Source organism: Triticum dicoccoides, chromosome 6A (genome assembly GCF_002162155.2).
Source record: "Triticum dicoccoides isolate Atlit2015 ecotype Zavitan chromosome 6A, WEW_v2.0, whole genome shotgun sequence".
NCBI lineage: Eukaryota > Viridiplantae > Streptophyta > Magnoliopsida > Poales > Poaceae > Triticum > Triticum dicoccoides.
Genome location: NC_041390.1, coordinates 326,822,733 through 326,840,076, shown reverse-complemented (window position 1 = coordinate 326,840,076; position 17,344 = coordinate 326,822,733).

The following is a 17,344-nucleotide window of genomic DNA, read 5'->3' as shown; positions in this document are numbered from 1 at the left end:
TTGCTAGCCTCTCTAATACCGCACACCTTTTCGCCGGTACCATACACCCACCATATACCTTCCTCAAAACAGCCACCATACCTACCTATTATGGCACTTCCATAGCCATTCCGAGATATATTGCCATGCAACTTTCCACCGTTCCGTTTATTATGACACACTCCATCATTGTCATATTGCTTAGCATGATCATGTAGTCGACATCGTATTTGTGGCAAAGCCACCATTCATAATTCTTTCATACATGTCACTCACGAGTCATTGCATATCCCGGTACACCGCCGAAGGCATTCATATAGAGTCATACTTTGTTCTAAGTATCAAGTTGTAATTGTTGAGTTGTAAGAAAAATAAAAGTGTGATGATCATCATTATTAGAGCATTGTCCCAGTGAGGAAAAGGGTGATGGAGACTATGATTCCCCCACAAGTCGGGCTGAGACTCCGAACGAAAAAAAGAGAAAAGAGGCCATAAAAAAGAGATAAGGCCCAAAAAAATGAGAGAAAAGGAGAGAAGGGACAATGCTACTATCCTTTTACCACACTTGTGCTTCAAAGTAGAACCATGATCTTCATAGTAGAGAGTCTCATGTTATCACTTTCATATACTATTGGGAATTTGGCTTGTATATTCCAATGATGGGCTTCCTCAAAATGCCCTAAGTCTTCACGAGCAAGCAAGTTGGACGCACACCCACTTTGCTTATTTTTGAGCTTTCATATACTTATATATCTAGTGCATCCGTTGCATGGCAATCCCTATTCACTCACATTGATATCTATTGATCGGCATCTCCATAGCCCGTTGATATGCCTAGTTGTTGTGAGACTATCTTCTCCCTTTTTGTCTTCTCCACAACCACCATTCAATTCCACCTATAGTGTTATATCCATGGCTCACACTCATGTATTGCATGAAAATTGAAAAAGTTTTGAGAATGTCAAAAGTATGAAACAATTTCTTGGCTTGTCATCGGGGTTGTGCATGATTTAACTATTTTGTGTGGTGAAAATGGAGCATAGCCAGACTATATGATTTTTTAGGGATAACTTTCTTTAGCCATGTTATTTTGAGAAGACATAATTGCTTTGTTAGTATGCTTGAAGTATTATTATTTTTATGTCAATATGAACTTTTGTCTTGAATCTTTCGGATCTGAATATTCATACCACAATTAAGAAGAATTACATTAAAATTATGCCAAGTAGCACTCCGCATCAAAAATTCTGTTTTTATCATTTACCTACTCGAGGACGAGCAGGAATTAAGATTGGGGATGCTTGATACGTCTCCAACGTATCTATAATTTTTTATTGCTCCATGCTATATTATCTACTGTTTTGGACATTATTTGGCTTTATTATCCACTTTTATATTATTTTCGGGACTAACCTATTAACCGGAGGCCCAGCCCAGAATTGTTGTTTTTTTGCCTGTTTTAGGGTTTCGAAGAAAAGGAATATCAAACGGAGTCCAAACGGAATGAAACCTTCGGGAACGTGATTTTCTCAACGAATAAGACCCAGGAGACTTGGACCCTACATCAAGGCACAAGAGAGGAGGCCACGAGGTAGGGGGGCGCGCCTGCCTACCCCAGGCGCGCCCTCCACCCTCGTGGGCCCCCTGTTGCTCCACCGACATACTCCTACCTCCTATATATATATCCACGTACCCCAAACGATCAGATACGGAGCCAAAACCCTAATTCCACCGCCGTAACTTTCTGTATCCACGAGATCCCATCTTGGGGCCTGTTCCAGAGCTCCGCCGGAGGTGGCATCGATCACGGAGGGCTTCTACATCAACACAATAGCCTCTCCGATGAAGTGTGAGTAGTTTACCTCAGACCTACGGGTCCATAGTTAGTAGCTAGATGGCTTCTTCTCTCTTTTTGGATCTCAATACAATGTTCTCCCCCTCTCCTGTGGAGAACTATTCGATGTAATCTTCTTTTTGCGGTGTGTTTGTTGAGATCGATGAATTGTGGGTTTACGATCAAGTCTATCTATGAATAATATTTGAATCTTCTATGAATTCTTTTATGTATGGTTGGTTATCTTTGCAAGTCTCTTCCAATTATCAGTTTGGTTTGGCCTACTAGATTGATCTTTCTTGCAATGGGAGAAGTGCTTATCTTTGGGTTCAATCTTGCGGTGTCTTTTCCCAGTGACAGTACGGGCAGCAAGGCACGTATTGTATTGTTGCCATCGAGGATAACAAGATGGGGTTTTCTTCATATTGCATGAGTCTATCCCTCTACATCATGTCATCTTGCTTAAGGAGTTACTCTGTTTTTAACTTAATACTCTAGATGCATGCTGGATAGCGGTCGATGAGTGGAGTAATAGTAGTAGATGCACGCAGGAGTCGGTCTACTTGTCTCGAACGTGATGCCTATATACATGATCATACCTAGATATTCTCATAACTATGCTCAATTCTGTCAATTGCTCAACAGTAATTTGTTCACCCACCATAGAATACTTATGCTCTCGAGAGAAGCCACTAGTGAAACCTATGGCCCCCGGGTCTATCTTTATCATATTAATCTCCTACTACTTAGTTATTTCCTTTGCTATTTCCTTTGCCTTTATTTTACTTTGCATCTTTATCACAAAAATACAAAAAATATTATCTTTATCATATCTATCAGATCTCACTCTCGTAAGTGGCCTTATAGGGATTGACAACCCCTATTTGCATTGGTTGCGAGGATTTATTTGTTTTGTGCAGGTACAAGGGACTCACGCGTAGCCTCCTACTGGATTGATACCTTGGTTCTCAAAAACTGAGGGAAATACTTATGCTACTTTGCTGCATCATCCCTTCCTCTTCGAGGAAAACCAACGCAGTGCTCAAGAGGTAGCAAGAAGGATTTCTGGCGCCGTTGCCGGGAAGGTCTACGCAGAAGTCAACATACCAAGTACCCATCACATACCCTTATCTCCCGCATTACATTATTTTCCATTTGCCTCTCATTTTCCTCTCCCCCACTTCACCCTTGCTGTTTTATTTGCCCTCTCTCTCTCTCTATCCTCCCTCTCTTTCTTTATTTTCCTCTTTTTGCCCGCTTGCTTTTTGTTTGCTTGTGTGTTAGTTTGTTTACTTGTCACGATGGCTCAAGATAATACTAAATTGTGTGACTTCACCAATACCAACAACAATGATTTTATTAGCACTCCGATTGCTCCTCTTCCCGATGCTGAATCTTGTGAAATTAATACTGCTTTGCTGAATCTTGTCATGAAAGATTCGTTTTCCGGCCTTCCTAGTGAAGATGCCGCTACCCATCTAAATAGCTTCGTTGATTTGTGTGACATGCAAAAGAACAAAGATGTGGATAATGATATTGTTAAATTGAAGCTATTTCCTTTTTCGCTTAGAGATCGTGCTAAAGCTTTAATTTCATCTTTGCCTAAAAATACTATTGATTCATGGAATAAGTGCAAAGATGGTTTTATCTCTAAGTATTTTCCTCCTGTTAAGATCATCTCTCTTAGAAACGATATTATGAACTTTAAGCAACTTGATCATGAACATGTTGCACAAGCTTGGGAGAGAACGAAATTAATGATATGTAATTGCCCTACTCATGGTTTAAATTTGTGGATGATTGTTCAAAATTTTTATGCCGGATTGAATTTCATTTCTAGAAATCTTTTAGATTCCACCGCGGGAGGCACTTTTATGGAAATCACTTTAGGAGAAGCTACTAAACTCCTAGATAATATTATGGTTAATTATTCTCAATGGCATTGATGGACTCCTGGATTAGGGGGTCTCCGGACAGCCGGACTATATCCTTTGGCCGGACTGTTCGACTATGAAGATACAAGATTGAAGACTTCGTCCCGTGTCCGGATGGGACTCTACTTGGCGTGGAAGGCAAGCTAGGCAATACGGATATGTATATCTCCTCCTTTGTAACCGACCTTGTGTAACCCTAGCCCCCTCCGGTGTCTATATAAAACGGAGGGTTTTAGTCCGTAGGACAACATACAATCATACCATAGGCTAGCGTTTTGGGTTTAGCCTCTCCGATCTCGTGGTAGATCAACTCTTGTACTACTCATATTATCAAGAATAATCAAGAAGGACGTAGGGTTTTACCTCCATCAAGAGGGCCCGAACCTGGGTAAAACTTCGTGTCCCCTGCCTCCTGTTACCATCCGCCTTAGACGCACAATTTGGGACCCCCTACCCGAGATCCGCTGGTTTTGGCACCGAAATTGGTGCTTTCATTGAGAGTTCCTCTGTGTCGTCGCCGTTAGGCTTGATGGCTCCTACGATCATTGATAGCGATGCAGTCCAGGGTGAGACTTTTCTCCCCGGACAGATCTTTGTATTCGGCGGCTCCACACTACGGGCCAACTCGCTTGGCCATCTGGAGCAGACCGAGAGTTACGCCCCTGGCCATCAGGTCAGGTTTGGAAGCTTGAGCTACCCGGCAGATATCCGCGGAGACTTGATCTTCGACGGATTCAAGCCCCTGCCTAGTGCACCGCACGGTCACGATGAGCATGATTTAGCTCTGCCATCGGACAGTGTCCAGGAGATCGCGCCGGCAACCGCTCCGACCCTCAATTCGGAGCCAGCTGCGCCATCCATGGGCGGGTGGATAGACCCCGCCACGGAGGTTGTATCCTCAGTGGAGATCGAGCCGAATATCGACCTTACCCTTCACGAGAGCCGTGATGCCACACTGCCGGATCCTTCCCCGGCCACGGACTCCAAACCGCCTGCGCCCGTGCCTATCGAAACCGATTGGGCGCCAATCATGGAGTTTACTTCCGCGGATATCTTTCAGTACTCGCCCTTCAGCGACATACTAAACTCATTAAGGTCTCTCTCCTTGTCGGGAGAGTCCTGGCCGAACTATGTCTAGCAGGATTGGGGTGCGGATGACGAAGAAATTTGCCGCCCACCGACCACCCACTTAGTAGCCACTGTCGACGATTGGACCGACATGCTCTTCCTCGACTCTGAAGACATTGACGGTATGGACGACGATGTAGGAGACGAACAGGAACCACTGCCCACAGGGCATTGGACGCCCACCTAATCATATGATGTATACATGGCGGACACACCCAAAGAAAACGACGACAAGCAACGGAAGGACGCAACGAAGGGTTGTTCCCTCAAGAAGCAGTCAAAGCGGCGACGTAAGCACCGCCCCAAATCCCGCCTCGCCAGAAACATCGGTCACATTGACCCAGCGATAGAGCAGGGTGAACCATCGCCCGACCAGGGCAACATGGAGAATCAAACCGAACAACCCGACTCCGTCGAAGATAACAGTCCAGACGATATCACACCAGACAGGCGCCCGGAGCAACAGAATGCCCGTCAAAGGCTTGTTGCCACTGCAAGGAGTCTGAAAAAGCAAAAGCAAAGGCTCAAGGCTGCACAAGACACACTCAGAATCAGATGGAGTGAAGCACTCAAAACTGCAGCGAAGTACGACGGTAATCGCCACACCAAGAGCTACCTGAAGCGAAAGTTGCTACCTGAATTCGACGAGGCGACCTTAGATCCCCCACAATTAGAAAATAAAATGGCCATCCGGTTGGATAGACGACCTCACGGCCAATATAGAGCGGCAAATGACGCCGCACATAAACCAGTACACGGTCCACGCGAGGGCTCGCATCAAAAGGACGGCGCAACCAGATCCATATACGGGCCACGCAAGCGCACTCCAGTACGCAATACAACACAACAAACATCCGAACACCACGGTACACCCAAATACAGGGGTGCCGCACACCCCCTATGTTTCACCAATGAGGTGTTGGACCATGAATTCCCAGAGGGATTCAAACCCGTAAACATAGAGGCGTACGACGGGACAACAGACCCTGGGGTCTGGATTGAGGACTATATCCTCCATATCCACATGGCTCGAGGAGATGATCTCCACGCCATCAAGTACTTACCCCTCAAGCTCAAAGGGCCAGCTCGACACTGGCTTAAAAGCCTCCCCGAAAACTCCATTGGAAGCCGGGAAGAGCTCGAAGACGCCTTTTGGGCAAATTTTCAAGGGACTTATGTCCGACCACCGGATGCAGACGATTTAAGTCATATAACTCAACAGCCCGGAGAGTCAACCCGAAAGCTTTGGAACAGGTTCCTCATTAAGAAGAACCAAATAGTAGACTGTCTAGACGCTGAAGCCTTAGCAGCTTTCAAGCACAGCGTTTGAGACGAATGGCTCGCCAGACACCTCGGCCAAGAAAAGCCGAGAACAATGGCAGCACTAGCAAGCCTCATGACCCGCTTTTGCGCGGGCGAGGACAGCTGGTTAGCCCGATGCAGCACCAGCGACCCAAGTACATCCGAAGTCAGGGACAAAAATGAGAAATCACGACACATCAAAAAAAGCGCTGGAATAAAGAAGACAGCCCAAAGAGCATGGCGGTAAACGCAGGATTCATAAGCTCTCGACCAGGTCAACAAAAGTCGCCCCCAAAGGCAACAGAGACAAACTATCCAGCCTAATGAAGATTCTGGACCAAATATGTTAGATCCATAGTACCCCGACAAACCTGCAAAATCATACCCATAGAGAATGTTGGGTCTTCAAGCAGTCCGGCAAGCTCAACGCTGAACATAAGGGGCAGGATACACCAAGCGAAGACGAGGACGAGCCTCGCAAGCAAAGCACCAGGTAACAGACGAAATCCCACCAGAAGTCAAGACAGTCAACGTGTTATACGTGATAAAGGGGAAAAACAAAGCGGCACTCCCAGAGACACATTCCCCAGGGCCTATCACCGCGGAGTTCTACCACGGGTCGTCCCAACCAATCACTTTTGACCATCAGGATTACTGAGCAAGTGTCTAGCGTGCAGGATGGGCTGCCTTGGTATTAGACCCAATAATTGACGGATACCACTTCACACGAGTCCTGATGGACGGCGGCAGCAGTTTAAACCTGATATATCAGGACACAGTCCGCAAAATGGGGATAGACCCAACAAAAATTAGCCATAGCAACACTACCTTTAAAGGAGTAACGCCAGGCCCAGAAGCCCATTGCACGGGCTCCCTGCTACTAGAGGTTATATTCGGCTTCCCCGATAACTTCCGTAGTGAAAAATTAACCTTCCACATTGTTCCGTTCCAAAGCGGCTATCAAGCACTACTCGGACGCGAAGCTTTCGCTCACTTTAACGCAATACCACATTACGCATCCCTCATGCTTAAGATGCCCGGTCCACGCGGCATCATTACAGTAAATGGAAATATTGAGCGCTCCTTGCGCACGGAAGACCGTGCGGCTGCCTCGGCAGCCGCACACTAAACGGCCTCACTAACTAAAGCACCTGACAGGTCATTAAGACCACGGACACGGTTGGACGAGTCCGGCGCATTTATATGTAATTGATACAGGTTTGATGGCTATACCCCTATTACAATACAAGGGGCTCAACGTGCGCAAACATGTGGCAATTAGGCTCACCTTTACTCACCTCGAACTGTACATATTTTCTTTAGTACAACCTACCTTTTTGCACGACAACTAAAGTTCCTCTCTTTTACAGATGACCATCGTGCTACGCCCGTCCAGGATACGGCACAACAGAGACACAGACACAGACGTGCAGCAGGGACCCGTTCCAAGGATTCTTTTTATATTAAGACCCTGCGTAAACCTTTTTTGTTGTCTCTTGTTGATACACATCCCTCGGATTCTCTGGACAATTGAGAAGGATGCTGAAGTATTGGCATGTGGCCACGTCAGAATATTGCACATACCTGGACACCAGGGGCTTATTACAAAGGGCACTGTTTAGGCCCGGTCTACACCATAAAGACCGAATACCTTAGGGAGTGTTCGGCGTCGCGAGTTAGGCCTTATATGCATCAGCTCCGAATCATGTCTTTGGTCAAATTTTGGGTTTGCCTGGCTCCTTTGTTTTGCTGCCTTACGTTCCGCTCTATTGGCTAAGGCGGCACCAGGAGAACTACTGCGATTGTGCCCTCGTTCATTCGGACGAGCACCTCAGTAGAGAAAGCCGAAAACTGACTGTCACGATATAGCGTGAGACTGGTCAACCACTCGATGACCTACTAGAAACTTCGGGATTCCTCTGCCTTAACGAAGGGCCGTTTCCCGGCCAGGCATGTATGCACCCCGAATTCGGATGAGTGCGGAGCCACCAGGGGGCTATATAGTAGCCCCACTATCAAACTCCTCTGGCTAAGTGAAAGTGTTAAAGCATTATAGTCCGGTTGCCTAGTTCGTTGCGCTATCACCTCCTTAATGGACCAAGACGTTGGATCAAGTGTGAACATGCGTCTTCTGCGAGCACCCCCGCATTATATGCGTGGGGCCTGAAGCCGACGACTGCAATCTTTCAGGTTATATACATATATACATAAACAGCCGCACAGGAGGCATCATAATACTTTCAGGCAAAAGTATAAATAAAGCCTTGTTATATTTAATAAAACATTGTTTTTACAATGGGAATACATGTCACTCAAATATAATATTCTTCGAGCACTGGGCCTCTATCGAATGAGCGCCTTCAAGAACTTCTTCAAAATAGTGCTCGGTAGCCACTCGGCCTATGGCCGAACCCTGCGCCGCAACAATGGTGGCATCCATCTCCACGCAGTATGTTTTGACACGGGCAAGGGCCATCCACGAGCCTTCTATGCACGCCGACCTCTTCATCGCATTGATGCACGGCACCGCATCAAGGAACTGCTGCACCAAACTAAAATAGTTGTTCGGCTTTGGCCTTTCCAGCCACAGATGATCCACAACAGACCTCATGGCGAGCCCGGACAGTCTATTCAGTTCGTCCCATTCGGCAAGACGATCAGTCAATGGAAGCGGACGTTCTAGAACATTAAATTGTGACCAGAACAGCTTGTCCACTTCACGATCTGTTTGATCTCGGAAGTATTCGGCCGCATCGACAGCACTCGCCGCCAAGTCCAGATATGCGTCCGCCGAACTCCACAGCCGGTCCAGAGGGGCATACTGAGGATCTCCAAACTTCCTCCACAACATGAAGGGTTTCCCAGCCGCGATGTCCCCGGCTTGACGCAGCTCCTCCTTCTTCGCTCTCATCACAGAGCGGGTGTCTTTGGTCGCTATCGTGGCCTTCTCCAGGTCCATCGCCTTGGCCCGGTTTTCTTCTTCAAGAAGCTGGCAACGGTCGGCAGTGTCTTTTAACTTTACAGCCATCTTGGCCATTTTCTCTTTGCTCTCGCAATGCGCGACCTTTTCAGCTCTCAACTCTTTGGCCGCCTTTAAAGCAGCCGCATTGCTACTTCTTGCTTGCTCCTTGGCTCGGGCAAGCTCCGCCCGAAGGGTCTCCACGCTGGCCGCTCCATCTGCAGTCACAACATGTTAAAGATATTGCCATCATGCTGCTCTTATTATGTGACGATCACCAAAAAGGCCACTCACCCTATGCCTCATCAAGCCGCTCGTTGACAAGCGCGATGTGGGCATCTGCCGCATCCAGCTGCCGCTTTATTTCGGCATACCCAATAGTCCGGCTAGCCACCGTAACCTCCATCACCTGCACATAAAGGCAGCTGGGTTATTACCTGGGACTATGATCCTTCGTTTGCCACCGTTTTTGATGACAACCAGAGTCTTAGTGGCTACTATCTACACAGGGCACATCTAAAAATGTGCGGTACTTTCAAAAATATACATCATTTCACGTACCTCAAAGCCCGTCAGTAGAGTCATAAAGGCTTCATGCAGCCCGCTTTCGGCGGACGAAATCCTTTCAATCACTATACCCATCAATGTGCGGTGCTCTTCTGAGATAACCGCCTTCTCCAGCAGATCCCTCCGTACATCTGACCGCACACCAGATGGTGCCGGACTCTTTTGATTGCTCTCGTCGAGAGCCGGACACTGAGGACTTTAGGTGGCCAAAGGATTACCTTCTGGCCTTGCCGGATCAGGAGAAGCCCTCCGCGACGACACCTTAGGGTCGCCCGCTTCATAAGGTCGTGTGGTAGGGGGAGGCGTTTCGCTCTCCATCATCTCTGGAAGAATATCCCCCGAAGACGAGCTCAGCTGAGAAGGGCTAAGATTTGAACTGCAAGATAAATACTTCGGTTATTTTTCTCAGAAGTAAGGTAGGATATCTTCACTATTAAATACCTTTTGATTACTTACAACTCGTTAGAAGACTGATCCCCGCGCGGACATTGTGAGGCAAGAACACCCTCCGGGGCAGGACCCTCTGGCGGAGATTTCTTCTCCCGTTTGGAAACCTTGATTTCTGGATCTTCGAAGGTAGTCCTTTTCCTTCCCCGAGAAGAGAGAGTGTCAGACTCTTCCTCTCGGTTATCCTCCCTCGCGGAGGTGCTCATTCCCTCGGTTGGAATAGGAAGCGATGGGGGCCCGCTTTCGCCCTCTTTATTCCCCCTTCATCTTCCTTCGAGGGCACCGGACAAGGCGCTAGCTCGAGCATCTTTTCCAGCACCGGATTGTCCAAGCCTTCAGGAAGGGGGGCCGAACACCGGATCATCTTCGCCGTTGTTATCCAGTCCTGGTCAAAGAGCGATTTTTCAGGATGATGTCATGATAAATAAAAGGACGGTGTGTTCGGCCGTAGGATTACTTACTTGGGCAGCGGTGCGGTGGCTGCTTAGGCCCACGTCCTCGGTGGCGTCCGGACACTCTGTTTGGGGTCCGAAGAACGATTTGTACATCTCCTCGTGCGTCAGGCCGAGGAAACTCTGAATAGTGCATGGTCTTTCCAGGTTGAATTCCCACGTGCGTAGGGGCCGGCGTTTGCAAGGCTGGACTCGACGAACCAGCATGACTTGCATTACCATAACCAGACTGAAATCTCCCTTGAAGAGATCTCGGATACGGCTCTACAGTATTGGCACGTCCTTGGCTGGACCCCATCTCAGTCCCTTGCTGATCCATGACATCAGTTTTGGTGGAGGGCCCGAGTGAAAGGTGGGGGCAGCTACCCACTTGGCACTTCGAGGAGCTGTGATGTAAAACCCCTCCCGTTGCCACAATCCGGACACCTCTGGGAAGGAACCCTTTGGCCATGGAGCATCATCAATTTTTCTTATTAAAGCACCACCGCACGCTGCGTACTGTCCCTCGACCGTCTTTGGCTTCACATCGAAGGTCTTGAGCCACAAGCCGAAGTGAGGGGTAATGCGGAGGAAGGCCTCACAGACGACAATAAATGACGAGATGTGGAGAAGGGAGTCCGGGGCCAGATCATGAAAATCTAGCCCGTAATAAGAACATAAGACCCCTGACAAAGGGATCCAGAGCGAGGCCTAGTCCTCGGAGGAAGTGGGAGATGAACACAATGCTCTCGTTGGGTTCAGGAGTAGGGATGGCCTGCCCTCTGGCGGGCAGCTTATGCAAAATTTTGGCGGTCAGGTATCTGGCCTCCCTCAACTTCTTGATATCCTCCTCCGTGATGTAGGAAGGCATCCACCGGCCTTGAAGGCTGGGTCCGGACATGATTGAAGGTCCGAAGCACCTGACCTGGGCTTTGGGTGTTAGAACTCGAGGCGGGGGAAGGATTGGATTAAGCACGAGAGGGAAGAAGTAAAGGCCTTGTCCCTTTATAAAGAGGGTGAATATCAAGCATCCTCCTCATGGCCGTTTGGGACTTGCCTAAAATCTAGGAGTCCTAGGCACGGTTGGGTTACCCACGTCAGTATTGATGAGAATCCTGTAATAAGGGGAACACGATCTCTGCTTTGACAAGACGTGTCAAGGAACCTCCTCGCGTTATGTGCGAGGCTGGTTAAGGAAAAACGGTTCAAATAATTACCGGGCCATGGCATGATGTCATGCTACCAAAACGTCTCAGCAGATTGGATTTGTGGAAATATTATTCTCTCTATGGTGGTATGTGGAACTTATTTTGCAGGGTCAGACACTATCCTTGTATTCAAACTCTTCTGTGGTGTATTCGGAGGAGGAACCCGCCTTGCAATGCCGAAGACAACACTGCACGCCGGACTCATTGTCATTGAAGCCTAGTTCAGGAGCTACTGAGGGAGTCCTGGATTAGGGGGTCTCCGGACAGCCGGACTATATCCTTTGGCCGGACTGTTGGACTATGAAGATACAAGATTGAAGACTTCGTCCCGTGTCCGGATGGGACTCTACTTGGTGTGGAAGGCAAGCTAGGCAATACAGATATGTATATCTCCTCCTTTGTGTGACCCTAGCCCCCTCTGGTGTCTATATAAACCAGAGGGTTTTAGTCTGTAGGACAACATACAATCATACCATAGGCTAGCTTTTAGGGTTTAGTCTCTCCGATCTCGTGGTAGATCAACTCTTGTACTACTCATATTATCAAGAATAATCAAGCAGGACATAGGGTTTTACCTCCATCAAGAGGGACCGAACCTAGGTAAAACATCGTGTCCCCTGCCTCCTGTTACCATCCGCCTTATACGCACAGTTCGGGACCCACTACCCGAGATCCGCCGGTTTTGACACCGACAGGCATACTGAAAGATCTACTAATAAAAAGGTGCATGCGATAGAAGAAATTAATGTTTTGAGTGGAAAGATGGATGAACTTATGAAATTATTTGGTAATAAGAGTGTTTCTTCTGATCCTAATGATATGCCCTTGTCTACTTTGATTGAGAATAATAATGTATCTATGGATGTGAATTTTGTTGGTAGGAACAATTTTGGTAACAACGTGTATAGAGGAAATTTTAATCCTAGGCCTTATCCCAGTAATCCCTCTAATAATTATGGTAATTCCTACAACAATTCTTATGAAAATTATAATAAGATTCCCTCTGATTTTGAATCTAATATTAAAGAATTTATTACTTTGCAAAAGAATTTTAATGCTATGATTGAAGAAAAATTCCTTAAGATTGATGATTTGGCTAGGAACGTTGATAGAATTGCTCTTGATGTTGATTCTTTGAACTTAGATGTATTCCACCTAAGCATGATATCAATGAGTCTCTCAAAGCCATGAGAATTTCCATTGATGAGTGCAAAGAAAGAACCGCTAGGATGCATGCTAAAAAAGATGCCTTTATAAGAGCGTGTTCTTCTAGTTGCTATGAAAATAAAGATGAAGATCTAAAAGTTATTGATGTGTCCCCTATTAAATCTTTGTTTTGCAATATGAATCTTGATAATGATGGGACTAAATATGATCCACCTTTACCTAGAAGGTGTTCTAAGAATTCGGAATTTGTTGATCTTGATGCTAAATTTGATAAAAGTGGGATTGAAGAAATTAAAACCCTAAATGTTGCTAAACCCACTATTATGGATTTCAAGGAATTTAACTATGAAAATTGCTCTTTGACTGATTGTATTTCCTTGTTACAATCCGTGCTAAATTCTCCTCACGCTTATAGTCAAAATAAAGCGTTTACTAAACATATCGTTGATGCCTTGATGCAATCTTATGAAGAAAAACTTGAATTGGAAGTTTCTATCCCGAGAAAACTTTATGATGAGTGGGAACAAACTATTAAAATTAAAATTAAAGATCATGAATGCTATGCTTTATGTGATTTGGGTGCTAGTGTTTCCACGATTCCAAAGACTTTGTGTGATTTGTTAGGTTTTTGTGATTTTGATGATTGCTCTCTAAACTTGCACCTTGCGGATTCCACTATTAACAAACCTATGGAAGAATTAATGATGTTATTATTGTTGAAAATAGGAATTATGTACCCATAGATTTTATTGTTCTTGACATAGATTGCAATCCTTCATGTCCTATTATTCTTGGTAGACCTTTCCTTAGAATGATTGGTGCAGTTATTGATATGAAGGAAGGAAATATTAGATTCCAATTTACATTAAGGAAAGGCATGGAACACTTTCCTATAGATAAAATTAAATTACCTTATGAATCTATTATGAGAGCCACTTATGGATTGCCTACCAAAGAGGGCAATATCTAGATCTATTCTTGCTTGTTATGCCTAGCTAGGGGCGTTAAACGATAGTGCTTGTTGGGAGGCAACCCAATTTTATTTTATTCCTTGCTTTTTTCTCCTGTTTAGTAATAAATAATTTATCTAGCCTCTGTTTTGGTTGTGTTTTTTGTGTTTAATTAGTGTTTGTGCCAAGTAGAACCGTTGGGAAGACTTGGGGAAAGTCTTGTTGAACTTGCTGTAAAAAACTTAAACTTTAGAGCTCACGAGAACTACTGCCATTTTTTATTTGTAAAGTGATATTTAGTTAATTATTTTTGCAGATGATTAATAGATAAATTCCTCACGTCCAGAAATTTATTTTAGAATTTATGGGGTTCTAGATCTTGCGCTAGGTACAGATTACTACATACTGTTCTGTTTTTGGCAGATTCTGTTTTTCGTGTGTTGTTTGCTTATTTTGATGAATCTATGGCTAGTAAAATAATTTTAGTTGGAATACAGTAGGTATAACACCAATATAAATAAAGAATGAGTTCATTACAGTACCTTGAAGTGGTCTTTTGTTTTCTTTCGCTAACGGAGCTCACGAAATTTTCTACTTTAAGTTTTGTGTTGTGAAGTTTTCAAGTTTTGGGTAAAGATTTGATGGATTATGGAACAAGGAGTGGCAAGATCCTAAGCTTGGGGATTCCCATGGCACCCCCAGACAATATAAGGACACCTAAAAGCCAAAGCTTGGGGATTCCCCAGAAGGCATCCCCTCTTTCGTCTACATCTATCGGTAACTTTACTTGGAGCTATATTTTTATTCGCCACATGATATGTGTTTTACTTGGAGCGTCTTGTATGATTTGAGTCTTTGGTTGTTAGTTTAACACAATCATCCTTTCTGTACACACCATTTGAGAGAGCCATACATGATTTGGAATTTGTTAGAATACTCTATGTGCTTCGCTTATATCTTTTGACTTATATAATTTTGCTCGAGTACTTCACTTATATCTTTTAGAGCACGGTGGTGGATTTGTTTTATAGAAACTATTGATCTCTCATGCTTCACTTATATTATTTTGAGAGTTTTAAATAGCATGGTAATTTGCATAAAATCCTAATATGCTTGGTATACAAGATTAATAATAAAACTTTCTTATGAGTGTGTTGAATACTATGATAAGTTTGATGCTTGATAATTGTTTTGAGATATGAAGATGGTGATATTAAAGTTGTGCTAGTTGAGTAGTTGTGAATTTGAGAAATACTTGTGTTAAAGTTTGTGATTCCCGTAGCATGCACGTATGGTGAACCGTTATGTGATGAAGTCGGAGCATGCTTTATTTATTGATTGTCTTCCTTATGAGTGGCGATCGGGGACGAGCGATGGTCTTTTACTACCAATCTATCCCCCTAGGAGCATGCGTGTAATACTTTGCTTTGATAACTTGTAGATTTTTGCAATAAATATATGAGTTCTTTATGACTAATGTTAAGTCCATGGATTATACACACTCTCACCCTTCCACCTTTGCTAGCCTCTCTAATATCGCGCACCTTTTCGCCGGTATCATACACCCACCATATACCTTCCTCAAAACAGCCACCATACCTACCTATTATGGCATTTCCATAGCCATTCCGAGATATATTGCCATGCAACTTTCCACCGTTCCGTTTATTATGACACACTCCATCATTGTCATATTGCTTAGCATGATCATGTAGTCGACATCGTATTTGTGGCAAAGCCACCGTTCATAATTCTTTCATACATGTCACTCATGAGTCATTGCATATCCCGGTACACCGCCGGAGGCATTCATATAGAGTCATACTTTGTTCTAAGTATCAAGTTGTAATTCCTGAGTTGTAAGAAAAATAAAAGTGTGATGATCATCATTATTAGAGCATTGTCCCCATGAGGAAAGGATGATGGAGACTATGATTCCCCCACAAGTCGGGATGAGACTCCAGACGAAAAATAAAAAAAAAGAGAAAAGAGGCCATAAAAAAGATAAAAGGCCCAAAAAATAATAGAAAAGAGAGAAGGGATAATGCTACTATCCTTTTACCACACTTGTGCTTCAAAGGAGCACCATGATCTTCATAGTAGAGAGTCTCTCATGTTATCACTTTCATATACTAGTGGGAATTTTTCATTATAGAACTTGGCTTGTATATTCCAATGATGGGCTTCCTCAAAATGCCCTAGGCCTTCATGAGCAAGCAAGTTGGATGCACACCCACTTAGTTTGTTTTTGAGCTTTCATATACTTATAGCTCTAGTGCATCCGTTGCATGGCAATCCCTACTCACTCACATTGATATCTATTGATGGGCATCTCCATAGCCCGTTGATATGCCTAGTTGATGTGAGACTATCTTCTACCTTTTTGTCCTCTCCACAGCCACCATTCTATTCCACCTATAGTGCTATATCCATGGCTCACGCTCATGTATTGCGTGAAAATTGAAAAAGTTTTGAGAATGTCAAAAGTAGGAAACAATTTCTTGGCTTGTCATCGGGGTTGTGCATGATTTAAATATTTTGTGAGGTGAAGATAGAGCATAGCCAGACTATATGATATTGTAGGGATAACTTTCTTTAGCCATGTTATTTTGAGAAGACATAATTGCTTTGTTAGTATGCTTGAAGTATTATTATTTTTATGTCAATATGAACTTTTTTCTTGAATCTTTTGGATTTGAATATTCATACCACAATTAAGAAGAATTACATTAAAATTATGCCAAGTAGCACTCCGCATCAAAAATTCTGTTTTTTATCATTTACCTACTCGAGGACGAGCAGGAATTAAGCTTGGGGATGCTTGATACGTCTCCAACGTATCTATAATTTTTGATTGCTCCATGCTATATTATCTACTATTTTGGACATTATTGGGCTTTATTATCCACTTATATATTATTTTTGGGACTAACCTATTAACCGGAGGCCCAACCCAGAATTGCTGTTTTTTGCCTGTTTTAGGGTTTCGGAGAAAAGGAATATCAAACGGAGTCCAAACGGAATGAAACCTTTTGGAACGTGATTTTCTCAACGAATAAGACCCAGGAGACTTGGACCCTATGTCAAGGCACAAGAGAGGAGGCCACGAGGTAGGGGGCGCGCCTGCCTACCCCAGGCGCGCCCTCCACCCTCGTGGGCCCCCCTGTTGCTCCACCGACGTACTCCTACCTCCTATATATGTCCATGTACCCCAAACAATCAGATACGGAGCCAAAACCCTAATTCCACCGCCGTAACTTTCTGTATCCACGAGATCCCATCTTGGGGCCTGTTCCAGAGCTCCGCCGGAGGGGGCATCGATCACGGAGGGCTTCTACATCAACACCATAGCCTCTCCGATGAAGTGTGAGTAGTTTACCTCAGACGTACGGGTCCATAGTTAGTAGCTAGATGGCTTCTTCTCTCTTTTGGGATTTC